This window comes from Arachis duranensis, chromosome 5, assembly GCF_000817695.3.
Source record: "Arachis duranensis cultivar V14167 chromosome 5, aradu.V14167.gnm2.J7QH, whole genome shotgun sequence".
In the NCBI taxonomy this organism is placed as follows: Eukaryota; Viridiplantae; Streptophyta; class Magnoliopsida; order Fabales; family Fabaceae; genus Arachis; species Arachis duranensis.
In genome coordinates, this window is record NC_029776.3 from 88,411,290 (window position 1) to 88,426,505 (window position 15,216).

Consider the following 15,216-nt stretch of genomic DNA (forward strand, 5'->3'; position numbering starts at 1 on the left):
GAAGAAACTGGTGGTTTATTCTTGGTAACTTAAGGTAAAGCTTTTTTATCATAGCTTGAACCCTGCTGAAATAACTAAATGACAAAAGAACAAACCAAAAAATACCGAACAAACCAACAAAAACCCCATAAGTAAATGACAACTATCAGTAGATTAATTGGAAAAACGAATTACCACTTATTTGTGATTCCTTCTAATAGTTTTTTTAGTGGAATTCTTCACACCCATGGATCTTGTCTTCATATTGCACTATGGAGAAGCCTTTGAAGCTTTGCTGTCTGGTAACGTGTCCATTTCTATTGTTAGTAAGTTTTGGTTGTTAGAAATAAGATCTCAAATAATTTTAGTAAAATCAACATATCGAAAAGGAACTATAAAGGAAACATTAAGCAAAAATATCTACCGAAATTCATAGAGAACCATGACCTCCACTATATGTGTGCTTGTACATCATGGGGTGAACTTGAAAAAAGAAAATAATGCACAATAAAAACATTTAAAAGAGAAAAACTACAGAATCCAAACACCATTAATTACACGACACTATAAATGAGAAACCTCTTGTCTAGTAGATCCATTCATTTCAAAGGATTCTAAATCCCAAAATTTTAGTGTACTGTCTGCTGACCCAGCAATACAATTTGTGATATTCAAAAGCTTAAAAATAAACATTGAGACTTTCAATCTTTTAGCCATCAAGTCATAATTAAGTTAACCAAAATTAGAGGAAAAAAATATATGTATAAATGCCAAGTCCACACAAATACATATTATGCTTAGTATGAAAAAATTAATTTGCGAGTGGTCCATACATTTGCACTTTTTACGTTGGTGATATATGTTTGGGGGCTGCATTAAAATAAAAAATAAATTAGCTTCTTATTTAATTAGATCCTTATCTAGAGAAGAGAATTTGTGCGGATAATGAAAATGAACATATACAAATGATTTTTTTTCAAATTAATTTTCAATTCAAAATTTAAATTTTCAAACAATAAAATTTGTAGATTAAGTAAATAATAATCATTTACATAATTTATCTAATTAATTAATTAAAACAAAAAAATAACAACCATGCAAATCTGTTTTGAACGCCGATTAGATCTCACGGCTCTGTTCTGGTCGTCGCTGCTGTGCTCTCACTACATGTGCTCCCTATGGCCTCGACTCAGTACTTTCCAACTATATACTTTCTTCTGCCGCTTCCTCCTCCATATTCATCACCACACATTGATGATTACCACGAACTCCACCGCACCCACGGGGACGACCACGCCATACCATCGTGCACCACCATAGCAATCGGCTCCTCATCCACCGCCGTAACCCTACCACCACCGCTGGCGTTGTTCCACCGCGACGACTCCTCTGAAGGTTAGAGCCATCAGGTACAATGACATCCTCTGCCTTGGTGAGTACATAAACTTTCTCCATCTCCAATTTAGATTAGGAATAGGAAGAAGAAACGAACGAAAAAAGGGAAGAAAAAAAGAGGAGGAACGGATGATGAAGGAGAAGAATCGATGAAGAAGAGGAGGAAGAGAGAAGAAAGGAAACAGAGGATGGAGAACACAGATGATGGAAAATTGGGAATGAATCCCCTTTTTAATTGATTTTGAATTCGAAATTTAAAATTTCAGATGTGTACATGTAAATAAAGCTGTAAAGAATGATAAGAAAAGTAGACACGATGTTCAGAAGAGTAGTAAAATGAGGATGATTTGATCATGGGTGTTATTGTAATAATGATCATACATAAAAAATTTGAAAAAATCTAGAGGATGCCACATAACATATTCCACTACTGAATAAACCTTCTTTTAAAGGATTGTTATAGGATTTCGCTATATAATTAGTTGTGGCTATCAATATGCTAACATAGAGGTGGAAGAGAGACCGTGGAGGTGGAATAAACTTAATTTTATAAAATAAAAATTAACATCATTAAACTTGTAATTTTTATAAAACATATATTTTATTAGTTTATTTTTAAAATTAATTTTTTATTTTATTATTTTATCAATTTATTAGGTTGCTAAACTTCATAAAATAAATAATATATGGTTGATTGTGCTGCCATTTTAGTGAATTTTTTGGAATTTTGATTCATGTTATGACTTAGTTAGATTTATATCAAAGAACTTTGAATATATGGTTGATAGATAGGAGATCAGAGTGCATATCTTCTTCATCAGAAAGTGAAGTTTCTGATAATTTTTTGTCTCTGGAATATTTTAAGAGGTAAATTATATTGATGCATTTGTTTTTCTACTAAGTCATAGTCCACCATTATTTACAATTTATGGATTTATCTATTTGCATTCTCATCTTCTCCACCTCCCTGCGCATCCCCAAAAAGGAAACTACTTGATAAAGGTTCTAATAGTCATGGATGTAATAAATCTAACTGTTCTAGTCATCATTGTGTTAACCCTACCAATCTCTGTGAAAAAAAAAATCAGAGTTATGGATGGTGGATAGAAGTTACAAATTGAATTTTCTCTATGAAATATGAATATTTTGGTCCAAAATATTTTGATTGCATTTTACATAAACATTTGCATCCATTAAGTTTTAAAGAAGTGACTCCATAGAAAGCAATGAATATCGTCATGTTGAAATCTTCGGTAAGGTGGGAGTCAATTAGAATTCAATGGGTTTAACATCTGCCATTTGGGAAACTATAAATAAACAGAGCTCAAACCTTTACTAATATCACTAACTTGATTTTGGCTTTTTCACCCCGTTATGATGTTTAAGATAAAAAATAACAATAGAAAGATCAACAAAAAAAAATGGTCGTGACCAGTTAAAAGTCACTCAACAACACAGGAATTTGGACAGTCATGTGGCAAGTGAAGTGCAAATTCAAGGGAAATTATCAAACTAAGCATTGAATATGAATATCACCGAAGACTATATGAAAAGAAGAAAATAATTTTTTAGCCAAATTTGTATCTGTTAGAGCAACTGTAGGATCTAAAACTTATCAACCAGAAACAAACACCGATTTTCTCATTATATGATGTGATAGAAAGATTTTGCGCCTCCTTCATTATCCCTTGAATGGACTGTACTAAGTTTGTGGTCATATAATCCAACGATGTATATTTTTGTACCATTGCTTCAAACCACGACGACAAAGTTTCATAAGAAGCTTCCCAATAACCAAAACTTTTACAATTGCCTTTTGCTTAGATAGTCATGCTTTGCGGTAATTTATTGTATAATTGAATTTTGATTGCACTTCAGCAATCACAAATTTTACTTTTAAAGATGGATCATATTCAACCAATAGCTTTATCATCTCTGCAATTATGTATGAGTTTAGCTTGGCATGATCTTGCTATTATTATTATTATTATTATTATTATTATTATTACTTACTTACTTACTTACTTACTTACATTGAAATACTCAAGAAACTCTGGTATATTCATAACGTCAGATCTAAAATGTGCATGAAAGAAGGCTCTCCAGATGGATGTTGGCTCGCTAGTGCGTTTGTCACATCTGCAATGTCAGATTCAACTATTATATCATTTTCATCCATATCTTCAGTTGGACTAACAATATAGTAAGTGCCCTCAAATTCCTCTTCGCTTTCAGTGTTATAAATCGTCTAGTCGATGTTAGGCCCCGATTCAATAAATCAATCTCAACTAATTCTTCAAACTCAACATATAACTCGATAACTGACACTTGTGCTCGTGTTTGTTGGTAGATCGAAAACATCCCTTGCATACTTGCTTCATCAACCACATATATTATTTGAAACTAAACGAATCTAGCAAATACTAACAGATGTTATCTTTATAAAGAATATTTATGACTATTTTTAATACTTGATTATCAACACATTGACAAAGTATAATCTTAAATTTTGCATATGTTATTGCAAAAGGAATAACAACATCTCATAAATTTTCACATACAAAACCTACACCCTCAAATGTTTGGAGAAAGATTTGATCATTATAATATATTTTCAAACTGACACCTCTCTCCATTTTTATACTCTTAAAAACTCTCAAGGAAATAAAACACTCTCACAGTCACACTCAACTTAACAAATCCATTCTTCCTTTTATAATGCTTCAGTTATATTTTTTAATAAGAAAAATACAATACCCCTCCTCCGCGTATTGTGGCTTTAAAATTAAAATAATACAATATGCCCCTTACATATTGCTGCGAATAAATTAAAAAAAGTTCTGCAATAACAATCCCCCTCCGAATCGACCCCGCCCCCAAAATTTTTGAAAAATACCGTAACATCTAATAATGAAGAATCACACCAAAACTTTGTCAATATGTAAAACAATGAGCCTCTTATATGCACTAAGAAACCTTGTCCATTTTGAGAGACCTTCTCCTTTTTTGTGTAAATACACAGGAGTAAAGGCAAATCATTCTCTACGAATCCTTGTTGTGGTGTAGCTCCCCTCCTTCAGTTCCTGTTGTTACATCCTTTTCCTCGATATGCCCATCACTACTCTTCTCCATCCTCCCTTTCATGCGGCTTGGTAGTTCTTTCCGTTCGTTCTTTAGTTTGCTTGTTCTACTTAGTTTAGATTATGTTGCTATTAATTTGGTTCAGATTTTGTCTTATATTAATTTGGTTCTAATTTCATCTCTTTTTCTTCTTAATGTTGTTTTAATTTAATTCATTTTCTTGTTGTTGTTCTTTCCAAAGACAAAGAACAAAAGGTGTGGAAGCAAAATCTAGTTCGCCAAGGATTCACTCGTGCTAATGTGAAGCCTTGCCATAGTGTCGCCCTGCACTTCTAATTTGTGGGTGTTTCTTGCTCACTTTGTTCCTTCTAATCCTTCCTTCTTATTTGGTTTGTTCTTCATTCCTCCCTCCTTTTTTTTATTTGGAAGCATTATTATAAATGACTATTAGGGAGATTTAATTATTAAAAAGGACTGTTAATATAAAAATTATTAAAAATGATTAATTTTTATAATATTTAGAGAGAATGACCAAATCTTTTTTTAGAGAGACAAATATATTTTTAGGTAATTTTTTTATTTATTTTTTTATAAACATATTTTCTTTGATTCTCTATTATATTCAATTCCTTATTTACGCACCTTCATCTATCACAATAATTTGTTGTTAGTGAATTCTCTAATCTCCAATATTATTTAAAAGTTCTCTAACTTATTAGCATAACAACTAGGTCCCAGAGACAAAGATAAGATAAAAATGAAACAATCAATAAATAGATAAGAGTAAAGAGCCGTTTGATGATGAGTAGAATAGGATTCGATTAAACTCAAAATAAAACAATTAGGCTAATAATAGAAGCATATACTGATATACTACAATTGATCATTCAACAGTATGAAAATAAAAATGATCTTTCAAGCATAAAATAAATCTGAATTGTAGTTGAAGTAGCCATGATTATCTAGTGCGTGGGAATATCCATTATATTGCATAAAATAATTTGAAATTTTCTTATGTTGAAAGGTTTTCCATTTCCTGAATTTTAAAAACAAAACTATGAAGTTATAATCTACTGTACATATCAGACAAAGTATAAAATTATGCAAACTTCATGAGTAAGACACTATTTTTCAATTTGGATAAGAGATTATCCATACAAAAAAAGAAAAATGTAGAACATGAGATTGAAAATTTTGAATTCTCCTAACATAACACAGGACATAAGGAACCTTTCAGAACACTAGCTAAATTCTGTTTTGGCTTCGAGTCAAGTGCCTGTTTCAACTTGTAACCAAGGCGAACGGATAATGTACTCAACAAAGCAAATTATTTATATTTTTACAATAGTAAAATGAAATTAAAATGGAAGCATATAGGTCTTTGGTGATACCTTTCTCTATTCATCATAGACAAATAAATAAACTTAGGTACCTCCATTCAATTAAACAAATGATAAGGCACATGATCCATCAAATCCCATAACATAACAAAAAGTTTGTAATTTGGCAAAAATTACATGGTACACCAGAGAAAATGAATTCCTAAACAAAAAAAATTATAGAAGTTCGTCGGAGGATGCAGCAAACTCATCCTAAACAAAAAAAATTAAAATTGAAATAGTTTGTTTTTGGAAATAATATTTTTTTATTAATTTTAGAAAAAAATTCGTTTTAATTCTTATTCTTATTTTTGGTACTTTCAAATAAATATGACCAAACTAATTAACTTAAAATATAGAAAAGTAATAACAAATTAAAACTAAAATTCAAAAAAGAAATTAAAAGTGTTATACCATAGTATTTAGAGAGGGATGGACGATTATTATTCTCTTTGATATTTGCAAAATAAATTAATATTTGTCATTAAAAATATTTAACATCTTTGAGGGAGTGACTATAGTGTGGATATAAAAAATTATCTATACTTATAGATTTGTGGTGACATACCTTAGAGAAAAATTAATATTTATCATTAAAAATATTTAATATCTTTTACGGAGCGACTATGGTATGAATATAAAAAATTATCTACACTTATCTTAGAGCATAACTATTAAAACTGAACCAAATCGACTAGAAAAACCAATAAATTGGACCTTAAAGTGGTACAGTTTAATATTTTAAAAGTGGTAATAGAGCATGATATCACTTCTTATCATTTAGTAAATTTATATCTATATTATAATATTTATGTGATCATAACATAATACAAAAGATTATCACACTTGTGGATGGTTTGAAGTAGTCGACTGAAAAAGAATGATTTAGTGATACGACACTGTGAGATAAATCAACTATATGACTTTCATCCTAAAATAAAATGGAAAAAAAAATATAATAGTTTTAGTTCTAATTCTTATTTTTGGTATTTTAAAATAACATATGATCAAATTAGTTAACTTAAAATATAAAAAAATAATAACAAATTAAAACTAAAATTAAAATAAATTAAAAGTGTTATTTCTTGGGATTTAGAAAGAGAACGATTAATATTTTCTTTTTTATTTTCGAAACAAATTAATATTTACCACTAAAGACATTTAATATCTTTTAGGGAGTAATTATGGTGTGGATACCAAAAATTATCTAAACCCATAAATTTGTGGTGGCATGTCTAAGAATATAATGTTAAAATTAGACCGGACCGAGCAGTTTAATAGAAAAATTGATGAATCATTTTAAACTAATCTAATACAGTATTCTAAAAGTATTAACAACGGTCAGACCCAATAAAAACCAGATCCTAAAATAATGTTTTCATTGTTACAATATATGTACTCTCTATGTATTCTTTATAATTTTTTAATTAAGAAATATATGACACAATATTTTTTTTATTTTTGCGTACTCTCTATGTATTTTTTATGTATCTCTTCAACAACTTTTTCATATACAAATGTATAAGCATTATAATTGATGTTATTTGATTCGAACTCATATGTAAATTAAAATTAATTACATATATAAAATATTTATGTTTAATATACATTTAAATTAATAAAAAAATTTACTTAATGTAATACTGTTGAAAAATAATTTTTCTATTCTGAAATATCATGTCTAGTTGCCTACAATGTTCTTTTATCTTTATTTTTTTTGCTCGCTCTAGGGCTTGTAGTATTTTTCTTCTATTAATAAGGTCTCTTATACTTTTCAATAACTTTTTGTAATCTTTTTATGTGTTTTAAGTGTTGTATTTAATGAAATAGAGAGGATGTCCATTCTTAACCACATAATATATATTTGGCTGGTCTTCTCTGCAAGCAAGTTTTTAAATAGTTTATCCTCTTCTTTTTTTTGCTTATCAACATTAGTTGTTAAATATTGAATCATGTTAATAAAATTCATAGACATATACCACTCTATGACATAACACTTTGTAATTTGTGTTAATACTGTATTATATTAGTAGATCTCATCAATATTATAACATAGATGAATATAAATTTACTAAATTATAAGAAGTGATAAAATAATAAAATTAAAAGAATACATAAAGAGTACATAAAAAATACACAAAAATAAAGAATGTTATATTATGTAAAGTTAAAATATATAGACAAAATTGTAGCCAAATTTATGTGCACGAGTGAAATGAAAAAAATACAGCGTAGCATGGTGAAAAATGCAATCTCTTATGTGTACATTCATATGCTCATGTATGCTTGGTGAGTATGATAAAGAAAAATTTTTGTGGTATAGCTAGATAAGGATGTCTGTCTTGTCTTTAGTAAGCTAGCTCAACTCTTTTGAGTTTTTTTAGATATGCACAATATATAATTTATAAATATGGTCCATATGGGAGTTTAATAACAATTATCATTTTTTACATTTTCCACACATATTTTTAAGTTTCATGATGGAGAACCTAATTTTTGTAACATGTAACGTTTATTTGCCCTTTACCATCGCCATGCATCAAGCATTCACTGTCGATCTCAAACCCCGATGTCATTCTCGTCTTCTCTCTCTTCTCATCCCAGTAACTCATTGTCTCATTCATTCTCAGTATCTCTCTTCTCTCTTTGCGTCGTTCGTCTTCATCCTCATAGTGGTGGTGTGGGTCTTAGAGAGTCAACATCGTCGCTTGTGCCGTGGTACTCTGTCTCCCCCTTCATCACTCCACTTCCAATGTTCCAATGGAGTCTCAGCCTCAGGTATGAATTTGCTTCATTTAGCTTTATTTTTTATTCTTTTATGTTCTATTGTATGAATCTGTTTTGTTGAAGTTATTTAATTGTTTTTTTTGTTCTACTTATTTTTTGTTAAGGTTTTTTCTATGAATTTATTTCATGCATTTCATTCTTTTTTGTTCTGTATATTTGGTTGTTTAAAATTTTTTGGGTTATATTTGTGAGGGTTAAAAAATTTTGGTATTTGTTTTTTTATTATGATTTCAATTTCTGGATTTATGTTTCTGTTCATGATATTATATTTTTTTATTTGGTATTGATGTTCGGTTTTTGTTTATGGTTTCAATTTCTGGGTTTATGTTTCTATTCAATTTTGGTATTTGGTTTTATGATTCTGATTTCAATTTTTGGGTTTATGTTTCTGTTCATGATTTTTATTTTTTATTTGTTATTGTTGTTTGATTTTTGTTCATGATTTCAATTTCTGGATTAATGTTTATGTTCAATTTTGGTATTTGTTTTTATGAATTTTTGTTTTTTTTTTATTTGTTATTGGTGTTTGATTTTTATCCAGGGGCAAATGATGATGATGAGGCAGAGTTGTGAACCATCCGTTGTATCAATCATAGACGAGTTTAAATTCCTTTATTTTTTAGCTATTTCTATTAATTTTTCTTTTGGAACATGTTTACATCACTCTAAATCTTAAAAATTTTAGAACAGGTGAATGATTTATTCATTTTTTTTGTGAATGCACTTATCTTTGGATGATTATTGCCTCTTAGTGTTTACAGCCAAAAATACTTTTTATTGATGTTAATTGCTTTACATGTTGCTGAACTTCATAAAATGAATAATATATGGTTGATTGTGTTGCCATTTTAGTAATTATTGGAATTTTGATTCATGTTGTGACTTAGTTGGATCTATATCAAAGAACCTTAAATATATATGGTTGAAAGATGGGAGATTACAGTGCACATCTCTTTCATTAGAAAGTGAAGTTTCTGATAATTTTTTGTCTCTGAAATATTTTAACAGGTAAATTATATTGATGCATTTGTTTTTCTACCAAGTCATAGTCCATTATTATTTACAATTTATGGATTTGTCTGTTTGCATTCTCATGTTCTCCCCCCTGCACATCCCCCAAAAAAAATTGCTTGATAAAGGTTCTAATAGTCATGGATATAATAAGTCTAAGTATTTTGGTTATCATTGTGTTAACCCTACCAATCTCTGTGGGAAAAATCAGAGTTATGGATGGTGGAATTAGAAGTTACAAATTGAATTTTGTCTATGAAATATGAATGTTTTGGTGCAAAATATTTAGATTGCATTTTACATAAACATTTGCATCCTTTAAGTTTCAAAGAAGTGACTCCATAAAAATCAATGGATATAGTCATGTTGAAATCCTCAGCAATGTGGAAATCAATTAGAATTCAATGGATTTAACACCCGCCATTTGGAAAACTATAAATAAACAGAGCTCAAACCTTTATTAATGTCTCTAACTTGATTTTGGCTTTTTGACCCCACTATAATGTTTAAGATAAAAAATAACAATAGAAAGATCAACAGAAAAAATGGTCGTGACCAGTTAAAAGTCATTGAAAAACACAGAAATTTGGACAGTCCTATGTGGTAGTGAGGTATTTCACAATGACACTTTTTTTTTTTTTTTGCGTGAGGGCACTTTATTAAAATGTTGGAATTTGCATGTGGGGGATGTAGTAAAGACAACTCAAGGTAGCATGCGATCTCATTGAGACTCCGATGACATAAAATTTGTGTCCTATCTGTAACTGATCGACAAGTTTTTCAATGTCAAGTGTTTCACTTTTCAATGAGAATTTGGGGTTCGGATCACTTTTTACATATCCAACTCTATCATATTGCACAAAATATATACCTAATTCATCTATTAATTCCTGTGCATTTAGTGTCATATCAATGTTATATATATTATCATCAACATATTTTTGAATCTATTCCACTTATCGTTGATATCTCACGGGTATTCAATAATCAATTAGATCTATATCCAACCAATTATTTTCACATTACCATAACAGAGTCAATAAAAGATTGATCCTTTGTACCAATTTTCACAACCGAATACTGGAATGACAAATTTAAGAAGCCGCAACAAGTAATTTAAAGTTATCGAGATAAGATTGAAAAATCTCAACTTTAATTCAATTCCTGTTCCTTCCAACTCAACAATTATAGACCCCAATAATGAGATTCTCAGGAATAGTAAACCTCACTTACCACATAAGAATTTTCACTTTCCCCTTTGCCACCGCAGCTGCCCCTCCTCCTCTACTACCAGCGCCTCCTCCTGATGATGACGAGGGTGTTGGGACTTCACTTACCACCGCACCATCCCATTGGCAAAAGGCTAAGCTGCGGAGGAGGATGAGCCTTCAACGGTAGACACCTGCGGGAACTGATGAGAAACAGGATGATGATTATGAAGCGAAGTAACAGCGGTGACGTCGTCATCAGTGACGGTAGTGTTTTTTGAGAGGAAAGCCTCAAGGGTCATTTCTTCGAACGGGTGATGATTATTGTAACACCTTAATTAGCCTAAGCCTTATATCGCATCGTAAAGCAAATGTTAATCAAAGGTTACGACAATTCTAAGCTTTTACATATATTATATAGAAGGAATTAATATTATCTAGAAGCCTGATAAAGAATATAGCTCAAAAATAGGACTTTAAAAGCGCAAAACGTACTAGCAAAGATTCTAACTTAAAGCACAAGAAATAGGTATCGAGTAACAAAACATCATAGTATAATAATGTAGTATCATAAGACACTAGCCAGGACTTGCGGAGTTTAAGCCGGCTAGCCATATACAGACCATGTATAAAACCAGACAGTAAAAACAGCTTATACAAGTTTTGTTCTCTCAATACAAGCCTCTAGGCTAAAGTAAAATACAAAAGTGAGAGACAGATAGATATAATAAATCAAAAGACTCCACAAAATAGTCAAGATCCTCCGCTCCTGTCACCAATCAGACAATTCACCGAGGTGGGTTGCGACCTGCATTTGAAAAACACAACAGAGTATGGTATGAGAACCGGATGTTGTCAGTATGGTAATAGTTTCCAGTGATGTAGGATATTAGACCTCGGGACGCCAAAGGCAATCCTAGACTCTATATCCATCACAAGATTCAAGCTTAAAGTATTCTAAAACAAAACAGCATAATATGTAATTCCTTAATACAACTTAAGCCATGGTACCAAAAAAAGGTATTCTATCCTAGGGAATTTTCTACTCTAATCAAACACCGCTATCCCACAGCCTTCACCAATCGATCCGCCAAGCGATCCCATCGCCACCGCCTCCCGAACCTCTTCAACTCCAGTAGAAAACACAAGTATATACAATACAAATAAAACACAAGTATAGGCATGTGTAGCACTTAATTCAAATAGCAAGTAGACATGTTATATAGATAGGGAAACAATATCAAGTTGGCAAAGTATACAAATAGATAGAAAATGCACATGATGAATGCCTGGCCTACTGGCTGTGATATCACATTGTCGGTTCAACTGCCAACCCGACACATCCCCATGGAGATATTGCCCTTCGGATTCATGGTGTGGGAACCCCCGAGATATAGTGCTCGGATCACTATCCAAGGTTTTGCGCCTGTACGCTCTGATGATCCGAAGGGATGTGAGCGGGATCTCTTGCCTCCGTCCTCATAACTAAGCGCAAGTGGAATTAACCACCGTCCTTACGCCGCCGCCGCTATATCGACAGGCGGGATTAACCACCGTCCCTGCCGGGCGGATAGCGTCTCATATCCTCAGTATAAAACAGTAGTACAGTGATTTTCAAAAACATTCTTAGTACAAGATGGATACATCACTCCATTCAGAGTCCTTGACTCACTTCAACCACTGTTCCTTCACATTTCAGTTCCTTGATCTCGCATCTCATTCATCAACCATTCAGCACACATCATCAACCTTCCCAGTACAACAGAAACCTAGCACTCTGTTTGCTAACCTTTCCCAAATAATAGCGCCTAAGACCCTTAACCTATTTCCCATGTTTAAACACCCAAAAATATGGCCAAAAGTCTTTAAAAGGTGTTATAGAAGCTTACAACCTCGTCAGAAACGTGAAATAGTTGAAACAAAGCAAAATTTGAGAAACAGGGCGTGTGCGTCCGCACAGGGGTGTGCGTAGGCACGCCCAGGAAATTTTTAAAAGTGTGCGTACGCATAGGGGTGTGTGTATGCACAGGTGTCAAAACATAAATGGGTCTGTCCACTCGCACAACCTGTGCGAGCGCCCCCAACAGACTGGCCGCCCCAACGTGTGCGTGCGCACAAGTCTGTGCGTACGCACAGGATGCAATTTTTCCTTTGATGTGCGCGCGCACAAGCTGTGCCAGCGCTGCAGGCAGATTGCCTGCCTCTATGTGTGCGTGCGCACAGGTCACTATTTACGCAGAGTGTGCGTGCGCACATACCAGAAAACTCAGAATTCTGTAACTTTGCAGAATTTTCAGATTTTCAACACCAACTTTGAGTGATCATAACTTCCTCTACAAAATTCCAAATTTCACAAACTTTATACCGATTTAAAGAGTTTTTGAAGATCTTTAATTCTAAACTATTTTCAACCAATTTTGAAAAACGAGGCAAAAGTTATGATCAAGCAAAGTTCATCAAAATTTCACTTTTACCCAAAGTCACAACTTTCACAATTCTTTTTCAAAATACAACCAAACCAATCCATACCATTCTAAACTCCAATTCTCATCAAAATCAACCCTCTATGCCATATCACACCAAAATTACCACCTTTTTCCTTCACTTTTTTCCATCCACAACATCCCTGTCAATATATCTCACAAATCAAACTTCATTAACAATTTTCAACTACATTACCAATCAATTAACACCAATTTCACATGTATCAACATAATTCTCTCCTCAACTTCATAAATCATTCATTCTCATCATTTTACTACCAATCATCATTATCAACTCAAAATTCATCATTTCATCAAATATCATCATACAATAACACCCAACAACTCCCCAACCATTCAAATCCAATCCTATCTTATGGGTCACTAGTCTAAGTGTCCATGAATATTATATACTACATAGAGAAAACCAAAACCATATCTTGACCGATTCCTAAAATAACCCAAATGAGCTTTCAACCAAAATTCAACTACCAAGGTAGCTCCAACAAGCACCAATAAGCTCCAAACTCACAAAAATCAAGCTATTTACACTTTAAAATATTTTTTCTATTTTTCTAGTTTTTTATTCTCTAACTCGACCAGACTTTTATATATATATATATATGAGAAATTGGTGTACAAATGTGTTTCACAAAATATTTTTCATCATATATAATTTATTAAAAATATATTTTGTTATCCTTTAATAATATCAATGTTTTACTATACATAGTATTCATTTATTTTTTAATCACATCTAAGTAAATTACACTTAATCATATTACTTTCATTTTAAATAAATTTAATTTTTTTATAATTTTACTCTTAAAGATTTTTAGTTATCATAAAAAGTTTGTAGAATGACTAGTATATAAACTTGCAGAAAAGAAAAAAATATATATATACAATAAAATATAAATTATACCTTTTGTCTCTCTAATGTATCAAAATTTTTTAAAATTATAAAAAAATAAATTTATTTAAAATGAAAGTAATTTAATTAAGTGTAATTTACTTAGATGTAATTAAAAAATAATTGAATTCTATGTACAGTAAAAAACTAATATTATTGAAAGATAAAATTAAATTAAAATTTATTTTTATGCATCGTTTTTGTCCCTAACGTTTTCGTCCTATTTAAATCCCTAACGTTTCAAAATCGTCTCAATTTTGTCCCGCCGTCAATTCTATTAACGGATCCCTAATGGCAGGACAACATTAAGTCAATTTTGAAACGTTAGGGATTTAAATAGGACGATTGAAATGTTAGGGACAACTTTAGGACTTACTCCAAACGTTAGGGACAAAAACAATACTTTACTAAAATTTTAATTATTTTTTATTTTTATGTTACAGTTTAAAATATTATTTTAATATTTTAAAAATTTTTTGTATAATAATTAATTTTAATGAATAAAAAATACTCATAATTTTTATATTTATATATTTATATTTAATTATTTAAAAGTAAAAAATTATGTTATTATTTAAAGTATTATATACTAAAATATTATCATTTAAAATATTTATTTATGTTTAAAATATTCTGTATTTAAAAGGTTTGTATATCATATGTGGTCATAGGGTTTATCTTCTTGTATCTATTTGCTTACCAATATAAATAAGACAATTAAATGACAAATCTATGCCAATAAATCAGCACACAATTTCATATTTATGCCTTATGCATCCAAATGCTTTCTCTATGAACAAATAAGGACTTGATTGTGTGAGTATATATCCAGTCATTTTTTTTTACCATTGATCCATCTCTACACGTTATTGGTAGGGTGGAATTGGCTAAATACATGTAAAAAAAAAAATTATATCTCAATATTTTTTTGGTCTAATCTCAATATATATATATATATATATATATATAATTATTTCATA